The following is a 14307-nucleotide window of genomic DNA, read 5'->3' as shown; positions in this document are numbered from 1 at the left end:
TCAAATTCACAACTACTCAACTAGCATGACTCTAATATCACCATCTTCATATCTCAAAACAGTCATAAGGAATCAAACTTCTCATAGTACTCAATGCACTTTATATGAAAGTTTTTATTATACCCATCTTGGATGCCTATCATATTAAGACTAAATTTATAGCCCAAGCAAATTACTATGATGTTCTAAAGGACTCTCAGAATAATATAAGTGAAGCATGAGAGATCAATAATTTCTATAAAATAAAACCACCACCGTGGTCTAAAAAGATATAAGTGAAGCACTAGAGCAAAATTATCTAGCCAGCGGAAAATCCTCAGAGTCTTGCCAGGGGAAACAATTCAACATGGCTAGCAGCCCCAGTTCTTCCTCCCTCCCTCACGGCTCCGAAAAAGGTGATTGGGAGAGATGTTTTGTGTCCCATGAGCAGTTGGTTAAGCTACAAACACAGAGATTCCTCCCCCTGCGGATCTGGTCCCTGTTCGAGCAGGATTGACCTCCTTCATAGGCGAAGTTCTGGCGGAAAATTTCCCCAATCCAACCAGGGGGAATGGGTGTGCTTCGTATCCTACTTGTTGAGAGGTGTCAGGTTTCCAATCCACCCTTTCCTCCATGGACTCCTGGAGTATTACAACCTACAACTGCACAACCTCACGCCGGCCTCTATCCTGCACATCACGGGTTTTGTTGCCCTTTGCGAGATTTTCCTGGGCTGTGAAGCCCAATTTGATTTGTGGAGGAAACTATTATGCCTTGTCCCTCGCAACCAAGAGGGGTCGATATTCGAGGTGGGTGGTGCCAAAGTATGGCGCATAGCCGGGACCGGATACCTGTCCGGCACGCCGAAGAAGGCGCCCGAAGAATGGCCCTCACAATGGTTCTATATTGAGGACGTCGCTCTCCCCGACCCAGTTCGAATGGGTCTTCCCGAATTTTCAAATGCTCCGTTGAAGAAACGCCACAGCTGGCACCCTCAGAGCCTCGAGGAGGAAGATAGCGCGGAAGTCTGTCAATTGATGGGCAAGATAAGGAGACTTGCCCAGTCCGGATTATCAATCATCGAGGTGATGGCGACTTCCATAGTGCGGGGGGTCCAACCACTCCAACACAGAGGGCTTCCCATGTGGCACTATAATGGGGAAGATGACGCCTCACGCTGCGGTCGGAAGGGTCCGGACGCCCCCGCCGCTTTGGTCAAAATATTGGCCGAACTGTACAAAGGGGAGAAATAGGAGTTCACTCATCTTAAACGTCGAGATGGATTTTCCATGTACAGTCCTCCTAGCTGGTTGAGTTCTAATCCAACCACTTTACTCAATCCTCTCCCTGAGTCACTTTTAATGGACATTGACCCATCTATTTGTAACAGGAATGGCGGAAGGTTACCGAGGGGATCCATAGCCCCGCCCCACAGCCAGAGGATCACAACCGGGACCTTGACCCCGGATTCGAAGAGGATCCGGACATATTTGTAGAGCTTGAGGATGGAGTATTCTACCAGGCGAGCTATGACGGCACGGAAGTGGCCATCATCGCCGACTATCCCGACCTCCTCCCTACCTCGCATCTAAGTAATCAAGAGACACCTTCTTCGAAAGAGCTTCCTCATTACGCCTCACCCACCACACTATTTCGTGCTCCAAAGGGGATGCGCCCAACGCCTCAACGTGCACCAGAGGCATTGATACGTCTCCGTCATATCTACTTTTCCAAACACTTTTGCCCTTGTTTTGGACTATAACTTGCATGATTTGAATGGAACTAACCCGAACTGACGCTGTTTTCAGCAGAATTAGCATGGTGTTATTTATGTGCAGGAGCAACCGTTCTCGGAATGACCTGAAACTTCACGGAGCCACTTTTCAGAAAATAAGAAAAATACCTGCCAAAGATGAAGGCCAGGGGGCCAACCGTCTTGCCACGAGGGTGGGGGCGTGCCTGCCCCCCGAGGGCGTGCCCCCCTACCTCGTGGGCCCCCTGTTGCCTCTGCGACTCCAATTCCACCCCCATATATTGAGTTTCGATGAGAAAAAAATCAGGAAGAAGAAATCATCGTGTTTTACGATACGGAGCCGCCACCAAGCCCTAAAACCTCTTGGGAGGGCTGATCTGGAGTCCGTTCGGGGCTTCGGAGAGGGGAATCTGTCGCCAGCGTCATCACCAACCATCCTCCATCACCAATTTCATGATGCTCACCACCGTGCGTGAGTAATTCCATCGTAGGCTTGCTAGACGGTAATGGGTTGGATGGGATCTATCATGTAATCGAGTTAGTTTTGTTAGGGTTTGATCCCTAGTGTCCACTATGTTCTGAGATTGATGTCGCTATGACTTTGCTATGCTTAATGCTTGTCACTAGGGCCCGAGTGCCATGATTTCAGATCTGAACCTATTATGTTTTCATCAATATATGAGTGTTCTTGATCCTATCTTGCATGTCTATAGCCACCTATTATGTGTTATGATCCGTTAACCCCGAAGTGACAATAATCGGGATACTTACCGGTGATGACCATAGTTTGAGGAGTTCATGTATTCACTATGTGTTAATGCTTTGTTCCGGTTCTCTATTAAAAGGAGACCTTAATATCCCTTAGTTTCTGTAAGGACCCCGCTGCCACGGGAGGGTAGGACAAAAGATGTCATGCAAGTTCTTTTCCATAAGCACGTATGACTATGTTCGGAATACATGCCTACATTATATCAATGAACTGGAGCTAGTTCTGTGTCACCCTAGGTTATGACTGTTACATGATGAACCGCATCTGGCATAATTCTCCATCACTGATCCATTGCCTACGAGCTTTCCATATATTGTTCTTCGCTTATTAATTTTCCGTTGCTATTGCTATCATCACTACAAAATACCAAAAACATTACTTTTACTATTGTTACCTTTTGTTACCGTTATCACCACTATCATATTACTTTGCTACTAAACACTTTGCTGCAGATATTAAGTTTCCAGGTGTGGTTGAATTGACAACTCAGCTGCTAATACTTGAGAATATTCTTTGGCTCCCTTCGTGTCGAATCAATAAATTTGGGTTGAATACTCTACCCTCGAAAACTGTTGCGATCCCCTATACTTGTGGGTTATCAGGCATCTCCTAGGAGAGTGGGGCCCGCGCCGAGCAAATCTTTGAAGAGGAAGGCAATTGACAACACGGCAGAACCTTCATCAAAGAGGTATGGTTTTTAATCATGCCCCTGGCAGTCACGTCAAACTGTGACATTATCCGCCGTGTCTTATCAGGAAAAGCATTCGCCGGACTATGTCCGGGGATCCTGCCGGCCGCGCCTCCACAAGTCAGATTCTAGACCCTGCCTTAAAGGCAAGGGCTGATATGAGAGTGACGCCGGATTATCCTTCGGCAGAGGATTCAGATGATGTATCCATCACAAACTCTGAATTGGAAAGCGCCATGAATCATCGGCACCGGCGGGCCGTTCTTCGCGACCCCGACTTTACAAAAGAGGCATTCAATGCCTTTAGCTCGGCTGATGCATACATCTGAGCTGCTCGAGATGGGCTTACCAGAGCCACAGACCAGCATTTGAAAGATATGCGGGTAAGTACACATTTGTACAAATCTGATAATTATATACCAGTAGCCCCCAAGACTTGAAGCAGTTGATACAACTGATTTAAGGATCATTATGTAACGAGGTGATCACAGAGAAGAACAACTTGTTGACTCAAGAGCTGGAAAAGTGTTGGACCCAGCTAGTTGCTGCTACCGCCGAACTAGAGAAATTCAAGAGGGCATCACCTGGTAATGTTCCCCTCCATTAAGAAAACATAATCATATACCAGTAATATTAATACTTTTTTCCATTCCCCATGGCAGGATCATCATATCAACTGAAGGAGGCCCTGAAAGTCGCGCAAGCGGGTGAACAAGAGGCCAAAAGGTAACTGGCCGCGGGCGAACATGTGCTGACACGGGTCAGGGATGATAAAAATAAGCTGCAGGATTCCAACACCCTGCTAGGCGAAGAACTAAAAGATGTGCGAGCCCAGCTGGCCGACTCCGTGAAGGAGAATAAGAGACTACGAGGTTGCATATTCAGTATGCTTTGCGAACTTGCCTCCATATAATTCGGCGAGGACAGGAACTGGCAGATTTATGTCTGCAGGTATGCTGTCTGGCCGTCCCGAAGAGGAAATGTCCGGATCCAAGGCGACCTGCTACAAGAGCTATCCCAAATGCACGAGCAAGCTCGGCAAGCAATGCGGAGTGTTGCCAAGGCTTTATGGCCATCCGCCTCCCCACCAGGAAGTATGGCGGAGCTCGTGGAGCTATTCAAAGGAGCACGGCGGCATATTTGATTATGGAAGATATCAGCCTGCCGAGAAGGTGCGCGGGTGGCCTGGGCCATGGTGAAGACACGGTACACCAAGCTTGATCCGAATCATATGGCCCGGGTCGGGCCTAAGGGGTCAGATGAAAAAGAAATTCCAGTTAGTTTGGTATATGACCAAGTAAAGGTAGCCGCCAAATATTCCCAACAGGATTGTAAGCTAGACAGCCTGTTAGACGGCATAGAGGAAGAAGTTTTTGAGTCCAAGTGACTATGTACTTCAATTGACATAATTGTCCCTAACCCGATTGTAAAACGATTGTCATGGCAGACCTTTTCGCTTCGACCTCTGGACCCGAATGTGCGGAGTGTTTCCGAATACCACAGTGGCCATATAGACCGGGGTATGCGTGGAAAGCAGGCGTAGGGGTCATAGTTGCTTGAACAGACAAGTTGTATCCGGCTAGCTATGTTATAGTACATTGTAATTGTAAGAAACATCTTCCAGAGAGAATAGTTCCATTAAGGGTTCCTTTCCCTGGGTGAACATGTGTTTAGTGTGCATGCCCGAACTGTGATTGAAAAAACCGCAGTGTACGTGACATCTGGGGGTTCATAGTGTAATGAGTGCAACACGTCTTTAGTCCTCCGACCTAATATTCCCTTAAGAACGCTAGCTTTCGGCTTCACCCGGTCTGAGGTACACGTCCAGATGACCCGGCAGTAACAATCGCAGAGGTGCTCCCTTTATGCCCTAGCCGAACAAATGGGAATTTAGGGCATAAGAACAGGAGCCAGGCAACCCAGCTTGGCCAAAACATAAGTCATACGATGCATATAATGGCGAAGAAAAGGTACATATGAGGAAAAAGACACATGTGTGGTGAGCTTGATGCTCGAAAAATAATAATAAGCTTCTGTACAAGAAGCCCCCAGGTATTATGGGCGTACATATTTAAGTATGTGTAGGTCATAGGTGTGTGGTTTAGCCACACAAGAGCTTAAAGCTAGAAGAAAAGTTAAAGAGAGGAAAAAATAATGGAAACAAAGGGAGAAGAAGACGAACAAAGGGTCCGGCTTTAGGCGTAGAATCTTCGGAGTCTGTCGGCATTCCACGGGTTCGGCTCTAAGCGGTTGTCCGATGCATCACGCAGGCGGTACGCTCCTCCAGTGAGAACTTCGTCTATGATGAAGGGACCCTCCCACCTGGGCTTGAGTTTGTCCTTTTTCTTCTCTGGTAAGCGTAGAACGAGTTCGCCAACGTTATAACTCTTGGCCCACACTTCTCTGCTTTGATATCTGCGAGCCTGCTGTTGATAAAATGCGGAACCAGCTTTTGCGACATCGCGCTCCTCCTCCAGGGCATCTAAGCCATCCTGCCGATCAAGCTCGGCCTCTCTCTCTTCATACATGCGCACTCGAGGTGAGTCATGAATAATATTGCAGGGCAACACAACCTCTATGCCGTACACCATGAAGAAGGGTGTATATCCGGTAGTGCGATTGGGCGTGGTCCGCAGCCCCCAGAGTACAGAGTCGAGCTCCTCAACCCAATGCTTGTCTGATTCTTTCAAAGACTGCACTAGTCTAGGCTTAATGCCGCTCATAATAAGACCATTAGCTCATTTGACTTGACCGTTTGTTTGTGGATGATAGACAGAGGCATAATCGAGCTTAATGCCCAGGTTAGCACACGAGGCTTTCACCTCATCGGCTGCAAAGTTGGAGCCGTTATCAGTGATGATGTTGTGTGGGGCGCCATAATGGTGCACAACACCGGATATAAAGTCTATCACTGGTCCGGCTTCGGCCGTTTTAACTGGTTTGGCCTCTATCCATTTGGCGAATTTATCTACCATGACCAACAGATATTTTTTTCTTGTGGCTTCCTCCTTTAAGGAGTCTGACCATATCAAGCCCCAAACTGCAAAAGGCCAAGTAATGGGGATTGTTTGTAGAGTGGTGGGAGGCATATGGCTTTGGTTGGCCAAAAGCTGGCATCCAACACAACGTTGGACAAGGTCCCGTGCATCTGCTCGGGCCGTCGGCCAATAGAAACCTGTACAGAAGGCCTTACTTACAAGGGCCCGAGCCGTGGCGTGGTGACCACCGAGACCGGCATGAATTTCGACCAAGAGCTGTCATCCCTCTTCTTCAGAGATACATCTTTGAAGTACTCCGGTAGCGCTTTTCTTGTAGAGCTCTCCGTCATGGACCTTGTAGGCTTTCAAGCACCGGACAATGCAGCAAGTTTCATTCTGATCCTCAGGGACCTCTCACCTATTAAGGTAGGCCAAGAAGGGTTTGGTCCATGGGGAAATTACTGTCGTGATAAGATGGGCTGATGGTGTTATTTCGGTGGCTGAGCCCTTGATGATATCGGTATTGTGTTCGGAATCTGGGGGTATAATCGGTTCTGGACTGGTGTTGCCGCTCTCCCCCTGCCACACCACGGATGGCTTGAAGAGCCTTTCCAGGAATATGTTAGGCGGGCCAGGGTCGCGCTTGGCGCCGATGCGAGCAAGGACATCCGCCGCTTGATTACTTTCTCGAGCCACATGATGAAACTCGAGCCCCTTGAACCGAGCCGATATTTTGAGAACAGCGTTTCGATAGGCCGCCATCTTCAGATCTTTGGCATTGAAATCTCCATTTTTTTGGGATATTGTGAGGTTTGAATCCCCGCGCACCTCCAGGCGTTGTATGCCCATGGAGGCAGCCATCCGAAGACCATGCAATAAGGCCTCGTATTTGCCTGCATTGTTGGAGCCTGTGTATAATATTTGGAGTACGTAATGAACTGTGTCTCTAGTGGGGGACGTTAAGACAACGCCCGCTCCTAAGCCCACCAGCATTTTGGAACCATCGAAGTGCATGGCCCAGTTGGAATATGTGTCGTGCTCTTTAGGGAGTTCGGCCTCTGTCCATTCGGCGACGAAGTCGGCCAGTACTTGGGATTTAATGGCCCGGCGCGGCTTGTATGTTATGTCGAATGGAAGGAGCTCAATGGCCCACTTTTTGATCCGGCCCATAGCATCGCGGTTGTTTATTATGTCATTGAGTGGTACTTCGGAAGCCACCGTGATTGAGCACTCTTGAAAGTAGTGTCATAGCTTCCGGGATGCCATGAAGACCGCGTATGCTACCTTTTGGTAATGAGGGTACCAGGATTTGCATGGTGTGAGGACAGTGGATACGTAGTATACCTGTTTCTGAAGTGGGAATTTGTGTCCGTCCTCCTCTTACTCGACAACGAGCACCGCGCTCACCACCTGGTGTGTTGCCGAGATGTATAATAACATGGGTTCGCCGATGTTTAGCGCGGCCAGGATTGGGTTGCTCGCTAAAAGAGCCTTTATCTCTTCCAGTCAGGCCGTTGCCGCATCCATCCACTCGAAGTGGTCGGTTGAAAGTGCAACTATCCCTAGGTGGTTTTGGTAATTCATAACAACATATAGCTCATTGAGCTAATGCTATTCCAAGATGACTATTTCAGGAAAGCTCAATGATTGGCATGGCATGAATGTGAAAGTGGAACCCTCAAAATGCTAAGGACAAAGGATTGGCTCAAGCTCAAAAGCTCAAGACTCTTCATTTTATATTTTAGTGATCCAAGATCACATTGAGTCTTTAGGAAAAGCCAATACTATCAAGGAGGGATGAGGTGTTGCTTAATGAGCCTCTTGCTTCATGTGCTTAGTGATATGCTCCAAAACCCTCAACTACTTTCCCATATCCACATATGACCTAAACCCTAAGCCAAACTCGGTCCTACCGATTCTTTCTATCCGGCGCCACCGAGTTTCACTTGTCATAAGCCACTGCCAAACCCTAGCAATTCGGTTCTACCGATAGGGATCTCGGTCTCACCGAGATGGGATTGCAAACTCTCTGTTTCCCTTTCGTAACTTTTCGGTCTCACCGAAAGAGCGAATCGGTCCCACCGAGATTGCAGTGTAAACTCTCTGTTTCCTTTTTGTAACTTTTCGGTCTCACCGAAAGAGCAAATCGGTCCCACCGAGTTTACCTGACCAACTCTCTGGTTAGCTTATTACCAAACTCAGTCTCACCGAGTTTGTGTAATCGGTCTCACCGAGATTACGTTATGCCCAAACCCTAACCATATCGGTCCTACCGAGTTGCATGTCAGTCCCACCGAAAATCTCTAACGGTCACTAGGTTTACCTTTTCGGTCCGACCGAGTTTGTTGATTTGGTCCCATCGAGATTGGAAAACTGTGTGTAACGGTTGGATTTTGTGTGGAGGCTATATATACCCCTCCACCTCCTCTTCATTCATGGAGAGAGCCATCAGAACACATACACAATTCCAACTCATATGTTCTGAGAGAGAACCACCTACTCATGTGTTGAGACCAAGATATTCCATTCCTACCATATGAATCTTGATCTCTAGCCTTCCCCAAGTTGCTTTCCACTCAAATCTTCTTTCCACAAAATCCAAATCCTATGAGAGAGAGTTGAGTGTTGGGGAGACTATCATTTGAAGCACAAGAGCAAGGAGTTCAGCATCAACACACCATTTGTTACTTCTTGGAGAGTGGTGTCTCCTAGATTGGCTAGGTGTCACTTGGGAGCCTCCGACAAGATTGTGGCGTTGAACCAAGGAGTTTGTAAGGGCAAGGAGATCGCCTACTTCGTGAAGATCTACCGCTAGTGAGGCAAGTCCTTCGTGGGCGATGGCCATGGTGGGATAGACAAGGTTGCTACTTCATGGACCCTTCGTGGGTGGAGCCCTCCGTGGACTCGCGCGACTGTTACCCTTCGTGGGTTGAAGTCTCCATCAACGTGGATGTAGGATAGCACCACCTATTCGAACCACGGGAAAAACATCTGTGTCTCCAATTGCGTTTGAATTCTCCAAACCCTTCCCTTTACATTCTTGCAAGTTGCATGCTTTACTTTCCGCTGCCAATATACTCTTTGCATGCTTGCTTGAATTGTGTGATGATTGCTTGACTTGTCCTACAATAGCTAAAATCTGCCAAGAACTAAAATTGGGAAAAGGTTAAGTTTTTATTTGGTCAAGTAGTCTAATCACCCCCCCTCTAGACATACTTTCGATCCTACAAGTGGTATCAGAGCTTTGGTCTCCATTTGCTTTGATCTCCATAGCTTTTTGTGGTCATAGCCTTGGTTTCACAACCTAGGAGAGTATGGCGTCTAGCGAGGGAAATTATCACCGTAGAGGTCCTTACTTTGATGGTACTAATTTTGCTAGTTGGAAGCATAAAATGAAAATGCATATTCTTGGACATAACCCCGCCGTTTGGGCTATTGTGTGTGTTGGTTTGCAAGGTGACTTCTTTGATGGGAAAGAACCAAACTGTGAAGCTACCGTGGATGAGTTGAAGATGTTGCAATACAATGCTCAAGCTTGTGATATTCTCTTCAACGGATTGTGCCCCGAAGAATTCAACAAAATCAGCCGTCTTGAGAATGCAAAAAATTTGGGACACTTTGATTGATATGCACGAAGGTACCGACTCCGTCAAGGAATCCAAGTTGGATGTGCTTCAAAGTCAACTTGACAAGTTCAAAATGAAGGATGGTGAAGGTGTCGCTGAAATGTACTCTAGGCTTGCTCTCATCACAAATGAGATTGCCGGCTTAGGAAGTGAAGAGATGACCGATAGATTCATCATCAAGAAGATTCTAAGAGCCTTGGATGGAAAATATGATACCGTGTGCACATTGATCCAAATGATGCCCAATTACAAAGATCTCAAGCCAACGGAGGTGATTGGAAGAATTGTTGCTCATGAGATGTCACTTAAGGATAAAGAGGAACTTCACAACAAATCAAGTGGTGCCTACAAAGCCTCATGTGAAGCCCCTACATCATCAAGTGAGAAACAAAACTTCAATGAAGAATTGACCTTAATGGTGAAGAACTTCAACAAGTTCTACAAGAGTAGAAGCAAAGATAGAAGCTTCAAGTCAAGGTCCTACAATGACAAAAGATCTTCTAGTCGAGAGCGAAACTGCTACAGTTGTGGAAGACCCGGACACTATTCCAATGAGTGTATGGCTCCCTACAAGAGAAGAGAAGATTCTCCAAAAATAAGAAGCAAAGAATCACCACCAAGAGAGAGAAGGAGTAGAGATGATCGTTATGAACGAAGATACTCACGGAGAAGCAAGGATTCGGAAAGGAAGGAAAAATCATCATGGAGCTACACAAAACGAAGACATCAAGCTCATGTTGGTGAATGGGTATCTGGCTCCGACTCCGACAGCCACTCCGAGAGAAGTTATCACTCCGACTCCGAAGATACTCAAGATGAAGGTGTTGCCGGTCTAGCACTTGTGTCAACCAACTCCTACGACATATTTGACTCACCAAATGAAGGAATTGGAAGATGCTTCATGGCCAAAGGTCCTAAGGTAACACACCCCGAGTATGTTGATTTCAATAGTGATGAAGATGACTTGTTAGGTGATGATTTGCTTGTTGACAACTCTAGTGATGAATACTATGATGAAACATCAATTAATCATGCTAATCAAGATAAAACTAATGACAATGATAAGGAGAAGATTGAGGCTCTAACTAAAGAACTAAACACTCTTAAGTTAGCTCATGAAACTATCTTCGAAGATCATCGAGAACTTTTAAGAGCTCATGAGTAATTACACTTTGAAAAGCTCAATCTTGAGCAAGAGCATGAGTTCTTAAAAGCAATCAATGATGATCTCCGCAAGAAAAGTTCTTCTTACATTGCCAAGCGTTACTCTTATCCACTTACATGCCTCAAGTCAAGTCTAGTAACAAGAACAAGAAAGATTCTTCCTCTAGCACTAACAATGATCATGCTAAATCCAATATTGTTGCTTCTAGTAGTTCTCTTGATTCCACTAATGATTCTCTTAGCCAAGTTACACTTGAGCAAGAAAATAGCTTATTGAAGGGAATTATAGAGAAAGGAGTGTACAAAAGCCTTGCCGGGAGTAAGCAATTCGAGGAAATTGTGCGCAAGCAAGGAATGCACCGGAAGAATCAAGGTGTTGGTTTTGAACGAAAGTTCAATGCCAATGGAGTTGAGTGGGAAGAATATCAATACCCCAAGACAAAGTTTGTTCCTCAACAAGAGAAGTATGATACTTCTTTCAAGGGGACACAAGCTCAAGATGATCTTCCACCACAAGACTACAAGCAAAAAGGCAAGGACAAGCTTCAAGAGGAAATTGATGCATTTGAAGAAGCTCCTAAGACCTTAGTCAAGTGGATTCCCAAGACTACTTCAAGTTCCACTTCATCAAGTATGACTACAACTCCAAGGATTCCCATCAAGATGGTGTGGATCCAAAAGAAGAAGAACTAGAGAGTTCTTGAGGGTGACTCCGCCAACATACTTCACTCTTATCATTTTGGCAAGAACAAGTGCAATCAACTTCCACATCTTGCACTAGTTCAAGGAGTCACAAACTCCAAGGGACAAGGTAACCTAAAAGTTTTCATGGACATCATCTTGTGTGTGCATCACTCTATGTCTATGGATATCCTTGTTTGTTCCTTGTGGGACTAACCCATGTAGGTATTGAAAGTGCAATTCACTCAAATGGATAGCTCCAAGTGATCTACATCAACATTGAGCATCCACATCTTCAACATCTACATGAAGTCATCATCGACAAAACCCGAGGTTAGTTCATCCCTCTAAGGGGGGATATCACATCTAGGGGGAGCTTTACTCTAAGACTTGAGCTAAAGCAACTCTAAAGATGTGAACACAACAATGCTTTATGTAAAAGTGGTAACCCCACTTGAGCTTAAACGATATGAGTATGACCTATGATCAAGTGTTCTCACTTGACTCCTAAGTCAATATACTCATATATAGATGACCTTGTCATCGCAAATTGCTTGATAGATGCTAGAATTGGTTGTGCATGCCTTGTCACATATTTCATTCCATCTTATTGTGTGAGCATGTTGGTTGCATATTTTACTCATTCGAGGACATCCACTTGTTGTTTTGATTGTTTGGTTTTATTTCCTTTTGCCAAGTGGATGGACAAGAATGCCTAAGAACCTCCTCTAGCTATCTATGCTTTTCTCGTCTCAAACTCTATTCATGCTACATCACAAAATTTGATCAAGTCAGATTCCGAACCACTCTGTGTGAGGAGCGCTCGGAGTCCCTGATTCGTCATAGACTTAAACTTCCAAAACCTCTTTATGATTCTCGGTCTGACCGATACCCTACTTTCGGTCCTACCAAGATCATTAAGTTGATCTAGGTTTTCGATCTCGGTGCAACCGATTTGAACCATTTGGTCACACCGAGTTGCAACAACTGTATACAGTTTTGCATCTCGGTGCCACCGAGTTGTTCCACTCGGTCACACCGACAGGGTCGGGCTATATATGGTCACGGGCAAAAATTTGGAAATTTCTCCGAACCCCTTCGCCCGCGCGATAGCCTGCTCTGCCAACTTGGTCTCCGGATCGTCTCCTCGCCGCCAGCCGCCTCCAGTCGCTGGTCTTCGTCGCCGTCAACGGAAATTCAACCCCGCCGTTGCCGCCGTAGCGAGTCTCCGCTGAACTAGGGTATGGACTCGATCTTTGTGCTATTCCCCAATCCGATTCTTAGCACATTGTGATCATCATGATTCTTGCCATGTTTGTTAAACTTCTATCCAGTCAATGAATTCGTAGATTAGGTTTAATTCAAAAAATTTAGGGTTAGGTTTCCGCCGAAACCATCTCGGACCCACCGAGTTGAAAAACTCGGTCCCACCAATTTGGCTTATGCCATTGCACAAGTGAGACTCGGTCTGACCGAGAATTACTTATCGATGTGACCGATTTTGGAACTCTGTGAAACCCTAGCAGTCTCGGTGCCACCAAACTGTGACTCGGTCTGACCGAGTTCACTAGTTTAGGTGCCAAAACTGCTTCGGTATCACCGAGTTTAGAAATCGGTAGATCCGAGATGCTTTCAGTGGGAAACTAAAACTAAGTTTTTGAATTATTCTTTTGCAAAAATCTCTGCATTTTGTGATGCTTATCCACTCTATCTCATCTATAACCTATTCACAGGGTCAGCAGTCAGAGTTTGCATCATGTCAGACCAAAGTGATAGCCAGAACTTGTCAGAGCAGAAAGTACAGATGAGTGAGGGCACTAGTCCCTCAAGTTCCTCAGATGATGGCAGCAGGAGCACCCCTAGCAATCTGCCTAAAGCTGCCACAAGACAGAGAAAGAAGAGAACCTCAGACTCAGAAGATGAGGATTATGTGGCAGAAGAGGACAGCAGCAGACCAGAAGAGGAGCTGTGGATATGCCCCACAGATTCAGGAGCTCATCAACTCTAAGATGGGCACGGGCATATACTTATTGGACAAGGAACACCTGCCCATCCGTCCAGACTTTGAAGATAATCAAGTGGCCATGACTGAGAATGATCCATCATCTGCCCAAGCACAAGCCAAGAAGGAGAAGGCGAGGAAGGAGAAAGCTGCCAAGATGCCTACTCAAGAGGAGGCATCTGAATATTTCCTGAAAACCAAACAAGAGCAGCTTGGTTACTTGATTGCATCCTCCCTGCGGATTGAGCAAGGACTAGCCACCCTAACTCAGAACCAGGCAAGCTTAGAGAGGATCATGGAACAAAAGTTCTATGACTTGGATGTCAAAGTGACAGAGATTCAGACTGCAGTGGAGCAGCTCTAGGATGACATGCAGGAGAGGAGAGGCAAGACTACAACTGATGCCTTTGCCAGAGTGCCACGAGGTCCGAGGTCGTCTACAGTGCCAGTTGCTTACCCCAGAGCCACCACGTCTGCACCAGCTACAGCCTCAGTTCCACCAGCTCCAGCGTCCACTTCAGCCTCGACTCCGACCACGTCTACAGAAGGCTTCGTCCTTGGAGTGCTCCGGACTCCACCACCACCTGAAGATCAAGCCTGAGTGTCGACTTAGCACTATGCATTTTCTAGGAACTTTTTGGTAACTTGTTGCCAAAGGGGGAGAAAA

The sequence above is a fragment of the Triticum urartu genome, chromosome 2 (assembly GCF_003073215.2).
Source record: "Triticum urartu cultivar G1812 chromosome 2, Tu2.1, whole genome shotgun sequence".
NCBI classification, from domain to species: Eukaryota; Viridiplantae; Streptophyta; class Magnoliopsida; order Poales; family Poaceae; genus Triticum; species Triticum urartu.
This window is presented reverse-complemented; position numbering follows the sequence as displayed.